Source organism: Eriocheir sinensis, chromosome 43 (genome assembly GCF_024679095.1).
Source record: "Eriocheir sinensis breed Jianghai 21 chromosome 43, ASM2467909v1, whole genome shotgun sequence".
NCBI lineage: Eukaryota > Metazoa > Arthropoda > Malacostraca > Decapoda > Varunidae > Eriocheir > Eriocheir sinensis.
Genome location: NC_066551.1, coordinates 7223706 through 7236205, shown reverse-complemented (window position 1 = coordinate 7236205; position 12500 = coordinate 7223706).

The window sequence follows — 12500 nt, the reverse complement described above, 5'->3', positions numbered from 1 at the left end:
AACCCAAGCAGTTAGTATACACATCGTCCATGTCACTAAATTTGCAAGACTCGAAAAGAAAGGAAAGGAAAGAGGACAAATCATACACACTCTAAATGATACCCACACTCATAAGATTAACGAAGTAGTAAGTACACCTCTCCTCCCGAAACTGACCTCTCTTTCGGCCACCTCTTTTGATTCTTTTTTGTAGGAGCAGCGAGTAGCGGGCTTTTTTTTATTATTGTTTCCTTTTTTTGTGCCCTTGAGCTGTCTCCATCGTTGTAAAAAAAAAAAAACATCAACCACGTCACCATACTTGCGAGACAATCACCCCACTCTAAAGGAAAGGAAAGAAAATAAATTACACACACAACATTTTACTCACACAAATGATTACCGAAAACGTTTACACATCACGCACGTCACCATATTCACGAGACAGTCACACCATTAAAAGGAACGGAAGCAAAATAAATCATACACGAACTCAGAAATATTAAATCACAGTGTTCTAATATCAGCCCTCCGTTTTAGGCCTTGTTTACTTTCCAGATGATAGGACAGCCTGTATTTATTTTCGGAAATTTTCGGTGTACTCTGCTTCGAATTTATTGCGTTACGAACAATTAGTGGTGGTGGTGGTGGTGGTGGTGGTAGTGGGGGTGGTGGTGATGGAGGTAGTGGTGGTAGTGGTAGAAGTAGTAGTAGTAGTAGTAGTAGTAGTAGTAGCATATGTTATAGTGATGAAAAACTTATGATAATTGTAGTTGAAGCATTAGTGTTACGAGTGGTGGTGATGGTGATGATGGTGGTGGTGGTTACAGTGATGGTGGTGGTGGTGGTGGTGGTTATGGTGGTTGGGGTGGTGGTGGTGGCATTTCCATACTCCAAAACCAGGTAATTTAGGTGTAAATGTTAGGACATCAACCACCACCACCACCTCCTCCTCCTCCTCCTCCTCCTCCTCCTCCTCCACCTCATCTTTCATTTACCGTTCACTTTTTCCTCGTCCTCTTTTTCCTCCACCTTCATCTTTTCCTTATCTTTCTCTTCATCGTTGTCGTCCTCTGGTTCTTCCTCCTTTCCCTTTCTTTTCCTTCGCTGCTATCTCCTCCTTCTCCCCCTCCTCCTCCTTCTCCTCCTCCTCCTCCTCCTCCTCCTCCTCCTCCTCCTCCTCCTCCTCCGCCTCCGCTCTGCATCTTCCTCCTCCGAATCTTCTCCTCCTCCTCCTCCTCCCGCTTACCAACGCATTTATCTTGGTTATGCACACGTTATCGCAGTTAGGAGGAGGAGGAGGAGGAGGGGAAGAGGAGGAAGAAGAAAAGGAGGAGGAGGAGGAGGACAACGAAGATGACAGTTTTCCTCCATCTTGATCAATCTTTAAAATTTACTCTACGGTTTCAAGACATACACTTTCATTTACTCTGCCAATTCTTAATTTACTTAAGTGTTGGTTTTGTGTATTTGTTTCCCTAGTTGTTAATGTATGTATTTTTTTTATCTATCTTTAAAGTTTATTCTACGGTTTTAAGACATACACTTTCACTTACTCTACCATTTCTTGATTTACTTAAGTGTTGGTTATGTGTATTTGTTTCCCTTGTTGTTTATGAGTGTATTTATTCACCCCATCTTGCATTTTGTTTTTTGTTTATTCTTTTGTTTGTTCTCAGATCCTTGCATAAATATTACACACCTCCTCTTCCTCCTCCTGCTCCTCTTTCTCCTTTTCCTTCTCCTCCTCCTCCTCCTTAATCACAGGCAACTCAAAAACAGGATCAGCAGCTCTTTTTTGCCTCAGTAATGTTCCCTCTATAAGCTCTCCTCCTCCTCCTCCTCCTCCTCCTCCTCCTCCTCCTCCTCCTCCTCCTCCTCCTCCTCCTCCTTTTTCTACGCCTCCTCCTTTGTTGCTTTTTCTTCGAGTCATTCGCCACCAATTCCTTTATTCCTATAACGCCATTTACGAACACACACACACACACACACACACACACACACACACACACACACACACACACACACACACCTCAGACTCGCCTTTTCACCCCCATCCCCCTCAGTCAGCATAAATTATATCAAACCTCGGCAGCAGTAAACCATCAAAAGACCAACTCTACAATAATCAAAAAATAACTTAACATCCTTGTCACGCTAACGTTCGCCGCGCCATGAACATCGGGCTAATGAAACAGGTGAGCGGTTTTGATTAGCATATTGCGCTCCCACCTGTGTAAAATCTGGGAGGTGAGCGAGTGGAATGGATTGTTTGCCTCTGCATAACACACTCGCATCGGTGGCTTAGTCTGGATTTGAGGGAAAGTGTCTCTCATATTCTGTCTGGTGTTCCCACTTCACCGTATTGCTGTGTTGGTGTGTGGGTAAAAGTGAAGGTTGAAAGGGAGGGGGTAGCTGTGTGTGTGTGTGTGAGTGGGGGGGGGGATAGATTGTGTGTAAGAGGAGTTAGAAGTGTGTGTATGGAGGGATAGATTGTGTGTAGGAAATAGATGTGTATGTGTGTGCGGGGGAGGATAGATTGTGTGTAGGAGATAGATATGTGTGTGTGTGTGTGTGTGTGTGTGTGTGTGTGTGTGTGTGAAAGCTCCGTGTAATTAATGTTAAGCTGAAACACACACACACACACACACACACACACACACACACACACACACACACACACACACACAGAAGAAAAAAAAACATTAATACACGCATCACCTTAATTACTTTGAATGATATTGTTATTAATGTGTTGATATTACACCTATATTGCGACACTTGAATTGATGATGGTAATAACAGTGACGATAATGATGACGACGACGACGATGATGATGAAGATGAAGATGATGATGACAATGAGATGATGCGAGAGAGGGAAAAACAGAAAATATACCTCCTTGGAAAACACGCAAACAAGAAAAGATGGAAAATTGGGGCTTGGGGGAAAATAAAAAGTCGCATGAGATAAAACAGCGAGGAAATGCAGGAAAAATAATGCATAACCAACGATGCTTTCAGAGGCAAATGCTTTCACGGTACGATGATGAGGCGTGCAGGAGGAGGAGGTGGAGGAGGAGGAGGACGACGAGGAAGTGGAGGAGGAGGAGAAAGAAGAAAAGAAGCAAGGAGAAGAGTAAACAAAAAAAAACGAACAAAAGAAAAATGAAGAAAAAGATGACTAAAAGAATATAGAAAAAGGAAAAGAATAAGTATAGAGGAGATGAAAGGAAGGTAAGACGATGATAATGATAAGGAACAAAAAAAATACGAAAGACAAAGAAAATTAAGGAAGGGAGAAAAGAAAAAGAAAAGAAGGAAAAAAACTAAAGAGAAAGTGAAGGGAAGCTAAGATGACGGAAATAATGACAGAAAATAAAAACAACAACAACGACAGGGAAAGGAAACAGGATGAAAGACAAAAAAGAGCAACAAAGGGGAAAGGGAAGAGGATGAAAAAGATGTTTGGAATGGAAAAAGAGAAAGAGAAGAAAGGAGAAAAGAAAATGGGATAAGACAAGGATGAAGATGGCCCCAACAACAGAGGAAGGGCGGTAAAGAATGATAATAAACATGAGGAGAACAACGCAAATGGAAAGCTAAAAGAGGAAGAGGAGGAAAATTTAAGTCGGAAAAGAGAAAAAAAATCATCCTCATGTATGCATCTAAACCTTCTTCCTTCCTTCCTTCCTTCTTTCCTTCCTTCCTTCCTTCCTTCCTTCCTCTTTGCTTTACTCCCTTTCCTTACTTACTCTTTCCCTTCCTTCCTTTCTATTTTTTCTCTCCTTTTTTTTCTTTTTTCATTCCTTCTTTTTTTGTTTTTTTTCTATTTATTTATTTCATCCTTCCTTCCTTCCTTCCTTCCTACCTTCTATCCTTTCTTTCTTTCTTTCTTTCTTTCTTTCTTCCTTCCTTCCTTTTCTATTTTCCTTCCTTTTTCCCTTCATCTTTCCTTCCTTCCATACTCTACTTTAACCTCCTTTGCATCAATCTTTCCTTCCTCCTCTTCCTCCTCCTCCTCCTCATCTTCCTTCTCCTCCTCCTCCTACTCCCTTCTAAAGCCACCAGTCTCAATCGAAGGATAAAATATGGATACTCAACTCCCCCCTCCCCCTCCTCCTCCTCCTCCTCCTCCTCCTCCTCCTCTTCCTCCTGAGCCAGCTGTCGGATAATTTAAGGCATGAGGGATGGCAAGCCTTGTCGGTCTGTCTTTCAAGTCTCCATTAAAGTGAGAATAAGCGAGGATTGTTGGACGGTTCTTGAGAGAGAGAGAGAGAGAGAGAGAGAGAGAGAGAGAGAGAGAGAGAGAGAGAGAGAGAGAGAGAGAGAGAGAGAGAGAGAGAGAGAGAGAGAGAGAGAGAGAGAGAGAGAGAGAGAGAGAGAGAGAGAGAGAGAGAGAGAGAGAGAGAGAGAGAGAGTTATATTGCAAGTAGTATTGTTTTTCTTTCTTTTTCTCTCGTCTTAATTGGAAAGATCGTAGTAAGTTTTTTCTTGTTTTTGGTTCGAGTTATTTTATTATTGTTGTTGTTGTTGTTGCTTTTATAATGTTGAGTAGTGCAGCTTAACAATTCGTACCTTTTTTTCTTCTTTTTCTTCACTAACGTTTCCCTACCCAACACCACCACCACCACCGTCACCACCAGCGTCACCACCACCACCACCGTCACCACCAGCGTCACCACCACCCACCTCTACTCAACAGGCCCACACATCAAAGAATAGGACAATAAACAGAAGAAAACTCAAGAAAAGGAAAAAAGAGAATAAGAAGAAAAATTTAAAAAGGATAAAATTAAGAAAACCAAATAAGTCAAAACCTACTGCCGCCACCATCACCACCACCAACACCACCACCAACACCAACAACACCATCACCACCACAACCACCACAACCACCACCACAACCACCATCACCACAAACCACCACCACCGCCTAAACTGCAGCATCACCAACATGTCCCCCCCCTCCATCACCACCACAATCACCATCACCATCACTATCCCACACCCACACACACCACCAACAATAGCAATAATAACAACACCATCATCATATGTAGCAACCACCACCACCTCCATGCACGATCACTATAAACGTCACTACCACTATCAACACCACCAACAACAACAACAATAACAACAGCAACATAAGCACCATCGCCAGTGATTATTAAAAATACCTCCGTGCGCCGTCTCAGCCATAACCACAATCATTACAGCCGGCACCCAGTCTCTAGCCATCACCAACATCATCATGCAGCACCCACCACGACCATCACCTCCATCACAGTTCTCTCAAAATTATTACTGCGGGAATTCAAGTCCTTTTTAACACGAGGACACACAAGGATGCAAGGAGACTACAGGAGGCCAGACGGTGTAAATATGGCAGCTACTTAAGATGGGTTTTTCATCAAATTCCCCTCCCATCCATAAATACATCTAATCTCCATTATTAAAAGTTTCCATTGTGTTTGCCTCAACTACATACCTGCTCAGTTTGTTCTATTCATCCACCACCATGTTCGTGAGCCAGTTCTTGCCTATTTCCCTCTTGAACTTTAATGTATCCACCCCATTAACGCGTCTTCTCACATCAGTTCTTAATATTAGTACTGTATTTAAATCCCCGTTGTTAATCCCCTTTAATTCTGGTTCTTGAGAGAGCTACAGTATACGTCTTTCCAAAGAATGCAAGTTAAGGTGTTTTAACTTTTCTCTCTATGCACATAACCCATATATGGAAAGCTTTATGTTCTTTATTTTATTTTAGTATTATTTTATACACGGGGAAGGGGAATGGGAACGGGGACAAGGGGCAGTGTGCGTAGGCTGTTAGGGAGGGGAAACAAAGCGGCCCTCCAGCACCCCATCAAAACGCAATCTTTTCAAAGTGCCCATAGATGACTGTACACGCACGACCCACCATCACCATCACCACCGTCACCACCATCACCACCATCACCACCTCATGGAATTGCTGCTGTAATTGTAGCTGTAGTGGTAGGCAATAATAGTGACTGGTGGTAGAGGTGGTGCTGGTGGAGGGAGGGTATAGTGGTGGTGATTATCTTGTTGTTGTTATTAGTATGGGTGGTGGTAGTGGTGGTGGTGGTGGTGATGATGACCGTGGTGATGGCGGTGCTGCATTTGATAAAGACTAGATAGCGATAACGAGAAGAACTAGAGATGTGCCCGTAGTATCGGTATCAGTATCGGCAGAATCGGCTTGTATTTGTAGTATCGGTGTAGGTATCGGCACGGTGAAAATACGACCGATACTCCAATATTTTTCGGGCTCATTTTTTGTGATTCAAGACAAATATGTTTTATGACACTTATTAACACAGATGATTATGACAATGATATTATTGCATGTAACATTATCATATAAATAGTTATTTCCAAGTTCCCTTAATTTTGAAATACATGCAATGCTTTACTTTTATAAGCTTAGATATGTAATCAAAATAAAAAAGTATCGATATTGGTATCAGCAAAATATCGGCCATTTGTTGGTATCGGAGTATCGGTATCGCTATCGGCTGAAAAGTGAGTATCGGAATCGGTATCGGCCAACATCGTGGTATCGGCACATCTCTGATAAGAACGTCAGTTAAAGCAGTTGTACACACACACACACACACACACACACACACACACACACACACACACACAGACAGACAGACAGACAGACAGACAGACAGACAGACACACACACACACACACACACACACACACACACACACACACACATAGACAGACAGACAGACAGACACACACACACACACACACACACACACACACACACACACACACACACACACACTGGCACTCGGTCCATTAAAAGAAAAAAAGTCTTGCCCCGGTCTCATTACCCAAGTTTTGCAGGAAGAACGTGAGGACCCGGCCACTCCTCCCTTCCCCTCCCTTCCCTTCCCTTCCCTTCCTTCCTTCCCTTTCATCCCGTCTTATTCCATTCTCTCACTTCGCTTCATTTCCTTACTTGTCCCTCCAATTTCCTTCTCCATTCTCTAGCATACTCTATTTCCTTTCCTCTTCTTACATTTCCTTTCCTTCCTTTCTCTTCCTCTTCCCTTCCCCATTCGTTTTCCTTTCTTTTCTTTTCCGACCTCTGTTTCTTTCCTTTCTTTCACTTTTCTTTATATTACTTCATTTTCTTTCCTTTCCCGTACCATTCCTTTCCCTCTTTCCCATTCTCTTTTCCTTTTCTATCCTTCTGTTTTTTCCTTCCCATTATGGCCATCTTCTTTCCTTCCTCTGATTTCATTTTATTTTATTTTATTCATCCACTTCATATCTTCCTTGACAGACACACACTCTTCCTTCCACTTTTTTCTGTTTATTTTTATCTTCCTTTTCCTTCTCTCCTCTTGCTTACAAAATTCCGGTATGGTAAAGAACTAAACGGGCGATTTTTCTACGACATTTCTAGATCATTAAAGGACTTCAAGAGACGGACGGAGAGTGGAAGAAGGAAGGAGGAAGAGGAGGAGGAGGCTAGGAGAGAAGGAGAGAAGGAAGAGCCAAGAGGAGGAGGAGGGTGTGAGAGTGAGGGTAAGAGGGAAGGAAGAGAAGGAAGGAGGGGAGGAGGCTGGAAAAGAATGAAGAGAGGAAAGAAGGAGGGTAAGGGAGGAGGGGAGGGAGGAAGGGAAGAACGTGATAGTAGGAGGAAAAAGTATGGCAGACAACGACGCAGACGAAGAAGAGGAAGAGTATAAGAGCATAAGAACGTAAGGAGTCTGCAAGAAGCCGGTTGGTCTATACAAGCCAGCTCCTGTAAGCCTCTCTATTCATGAATTTATCCAACCTCTTCTTGAATGTATCTATGGTATTGGCATTCACACATGACTGCCAAGCATGTTCCACTCATCCACGACTATATCTTTTTCACGACTGGCGACTTTATTTTCATTCTTCTCCTCTGTCTCTTAATAACCCTGATAGAAACCTCAAACGGCCGCCAAGTCGTTACGTTGCATCCCAACCTGAACGATTTAAGGCGAGGAAAAGACGATCGACTTTGTTTTTAGATAAATCCATTGCGCTGCAGCGAGCCATTAAGGGCGGGAGCTTTCATCCTTTGCAAAGAATAATTTGGTGCCGACTGAATATATTTATTGGCATCTAAGTCTTGCGCCATAATTTTCCCAAGAATTTGTAAAGCCATGAAGTATTTCAAAATATTAAATCAGTTTCACTCGGAGGTGGCGCTTCTCACGAGAGAACATGTTAAGACATAAGTCTTCTCTCGTAAGATTTCTTGAATAAGGAAGAAATCTTCTAGGTTGCCCAACGCATATAGTATATGCGAAGGACTTTGACTTTATGATAGTTAAGTCAGACCTTACTTGGTATATGCCATATACCAAGTAAGGTTTGACTTAAATATCATAAAGTGGTAGTATTACGTTTTTACTCATGAATGAGAGGTTTCTATAAATGAAGCCCAAAATGCTGTTTGTTTTATTCGCTGCATAAATGGGAAAATTCGAGATTTGACGCGATTTTGACCCAAAACTCTTTAGCACACTGTAGGTGTGTGTGTGTGTGTGTGTGTGTGAGTGAGTGAGTGAGAGAGAGAGAGAGAGAGAGAGAGAGAGAGAGAGAGAGAGAGAGAGAGAATTGCTTGATTTCGCCGTTTATGCCGATTACAGGCACAACCTGGAAATATTACACACTCCGTAGACGCACATGGATATTATGTACACACACACACACACACACACACACACACACACACACACACACACACACACACCAAAAATGTACCAAAACTATCTATGTAACTACAATTTAGATGAAACAACTCATTCAGGCCTCCTCCTCCTCCTCCTCCTCGACCTTTTCTTAACCTTCAACTACGGGCTTTTTTTCATCATCACCACCATCACCACCACCACCACCACCACAACAACAACAACAACAACAACAACAACAACAACAACAACAACGACAACAAATTCACTCACGCATCCAAATAGATAATGACAATCCAATTATATTTTTCCTTCAGTAAATATTTCCCTTCCACTCCTTACCTTCTTGCTTCTGCCTCTCCTCCTCCTCCTCCTCCTCCTCCTCCTCCTCCTCCAACTAGATTCACTCGCTCTCCACCAACATTATTATGCTGGATAATTTGAGTCAACATTTTCTTTTTCCTTTATTTTTATCTCGTTTTCCGGGCAGTCAGGCGCGGCATTCATCCTCGGAACACGCGTCAGGGGAGGGGAAGGAGGAAGAGGAGAAGGAAGAGAAGGTGGAGGAAGAGGAGGAGGAGGAGGAGGAGGAGAAAAAAAGATGAAAAACATGAAGAAGAAGAAGAAAAAAAAAAAGAGGAAAAAGAAGATAAAGAAGAGATAAAAGAAAAAAAGAAATAAGAAGTAAACTAAACAGATTATGTGGACAAGATGAAACTAAGGAGATGCAGGGAAGAGAACTCGGAATGAAAACAAAGAGAGGAGGCAAAAGAATAGGAAGATGAGAAGGGGAAGAAGAAGGAGGAAGAAGAGAGATCGGGAGTCCAGGAAAAGAGGGAGGGAAGAAAAGTGGGTTAAGGGAGAAATAAGGCAGAAGGAAAGTTAAACGAGAGAGTGAAACCAAGTAACAGGAAACAATGAACAGGGTGCGTTAAGGGTCTACAAGCAGGGGTATGTATAGAGGCAAAAGGCAAGGAAGAACGATGGGGGAGGGTGCCGCAGGAGAGGGTGTGACGAGCGGCGGTGGAGAGAAGAGGAATGAGAGTGTTAATGAAGACTGATGGGCCGGACAGAACGAGTGTTTGTCGCGGGGGCGGGAAGCAAGATAGACGAGGATCACAAGAATGAGTGCAGAGAGAGAGAGAGAGAGAGAGAGAGAGAGAGAGAGAGAGAGAGAGAGGAGGTAGTAGTAGTAAATTTATTTTCATCTTACACAGTGCAAACAAACAACACAATTATGCAGATGAGCGAGTAAGGAACAGACAGGCAAACGTGAATAAATGGAAAAGAATTATAAAACACACACACACACACACACACACACACACACACACACACACACACACACACACACAGGACACCTCTCCTCCCGAAATTGACCTCTCTTTTTGGCCACTCCTCTGTACTCTATTCAGGAGCAGTAGGTAGCCAGCTTTTTTTCTTTAATATTGTTTTCTTTTTTTTACGCCCTTGAACTGTCTCCTTTGCTGTCAAACACACACACACACACACACACACACACACACACACACACACACACACACACACACACACACACACAGATACACTAATAGGTTATGTCAGCCTACTTACAGACAACAAGAAACTGGTGAGAGTGACAGATCAGAGAGAAAGAATAGAATAGAACCATAGACGCTTGGAATGGATTAAAGGAAGAAGTGAAAGCAGCGGAGAGTTCACAAAATATAAGAGCTCACACCCTACACACACACACACACACACGGCTGTCATGGATCTACGTACGTGTGTGTGCACCTGTGGCTGTGTGGCAGGTGGACAGAATTGATTGGCCTCCCTTGAACCGATACGAGCCTCAGCGAGTCACAAGTTCGAGGTAAAGCATGTGCCCGACAAACATCAAAAGGCGAACTGACAGTAGGCTACATGGAGAGCAAAGGCTGTGAATAAAATATGATGAAGCGGAAAAAGAAGCAAAAATAACGTAAATATATAAAGAATCAGAACATCAAAAGACGAACTGGCAGACTACATGGAAAGTAATAAAATATGATGAAGCGGAAAAAGAAGCAAAAATAACGTAAATATATATAATCAGAACATCAAAAGGCAAACTGAGAGTACACGGAAAGTAAAGGGAGTAAACTAAAATGAGAAGAGACGAAAAAAGAAACAAAAAAAATATGTAAATATATATAACAAAAACATCAAAAGGCAAACCGAGAGACTACATAAAAACTAGAGGGAATAAATAAAATGAGAAGAAACGAAAAAAAAGAAGCAAAAAATAACGTAAATTATAGAATCAAAACACCCGAACCAGAGAAAACAAAAAAAATGGCGAAATATGAGGCTAACTATAGGACCTATCGGAAGAGTGAGAATTAACATATTGAACAGAACGAAAAAGAATAAAAGCAATGAAATGAAGCAAAAGACAAATTAAATATATACCATCAAAGCACTCAAATCACAGGATACGAAGAACAGCGTTATGTCAAATCCGGATTAATGTTAACGAAACTTTTAACATTAACCAGAACGAGAAAAAATAGAATAGTGTATGAAGCAAAAAAAATTATTAAGTATGCCATGTACAACGACTACAAAGAACGGCAATATGTCAAAGGTAGACTAATTAATGTACAGAATGAGAAAAGATAACTAATAGTATGAAGCAAAAAGAATAGTTGGCCATTTATGTACAACCAAAGCACCCGAATCAACGAATACAAAGAACGGCGACATATCAAAGGTAGACTAATTAATGTCCCAGGAAATACAGATCAATGAACAGAACAAGAGAAGATAGAAGTAATTGTATGAAGCAAAAAGAACAGTAGGCCATGCACGTACAACCGAAGCACCCGAATCGACGAATACAAAGAACGGCGACATATCAAAGGTAGACTAATTAATGTCCCAGGAAATACAGATCAATGAACAGAACAAGAGAAGATAGAAGTAATTATATGAAGCAAAAAGAACAGTAGGCCATGCACGTACAACCGAAGCACCCGAATCGATGAATACAAAGAACGGCGATCTATCAAAGGCAGACTTATTAATGTACCGGGAAATCCAGATCATTGAACATAACGAGAAAAGATGAAAGCAATGAAATGAAGCGGAAAGAATTTAATATCGAATCAGAGTCTACATATCAAAGAGTAATACGATGAACACCGGTGCATTAAAAGCAGATTAATGTACCGAGGAATTTAGAATACAACCAGACGAGATAAAAGCGATATGCCATGGAGTAAAAATATAGGAAATGTATACAATCAAAGCACACCAGTCAAAGAGTACGAAGAACAGCGATATATCAAAGAGAAAGTCACAGCATTAAACAGAACAGGAAAAGAAAAAAAGAGATAGTATGCAGCAAAAAGGATTCATATATGTGCAACCGAACCGTGCAAATCAGAGGGTACGAAGAACAGCAATATGTCAAAGGCAGAAAAATATACCGGGAAATTCAGATCATCAAGCAAAACGTGGAAAGATAAAAGGAATGGAATGAAGCAAAAAATAACAGAACTACACACACACACACACACACACACACACACACACACACACACACACACACACACAAACAACCCAAATCAAAAAGAGCGAAGTACGAATATATATGAAACTTAAATAACGGGAAAAAGCGAACATTAAACAGCATAAGAGAAGATAAGAGAACATTGAACAGGAGGAGAAAAGATTAAAGAAACAGTACGATACAAATAGAATGCAAATATAAATACAAACATAGCAAGCAAATCAGAAAAAAAACATATGACGGGTAAATATGAAACGCAGATTAAT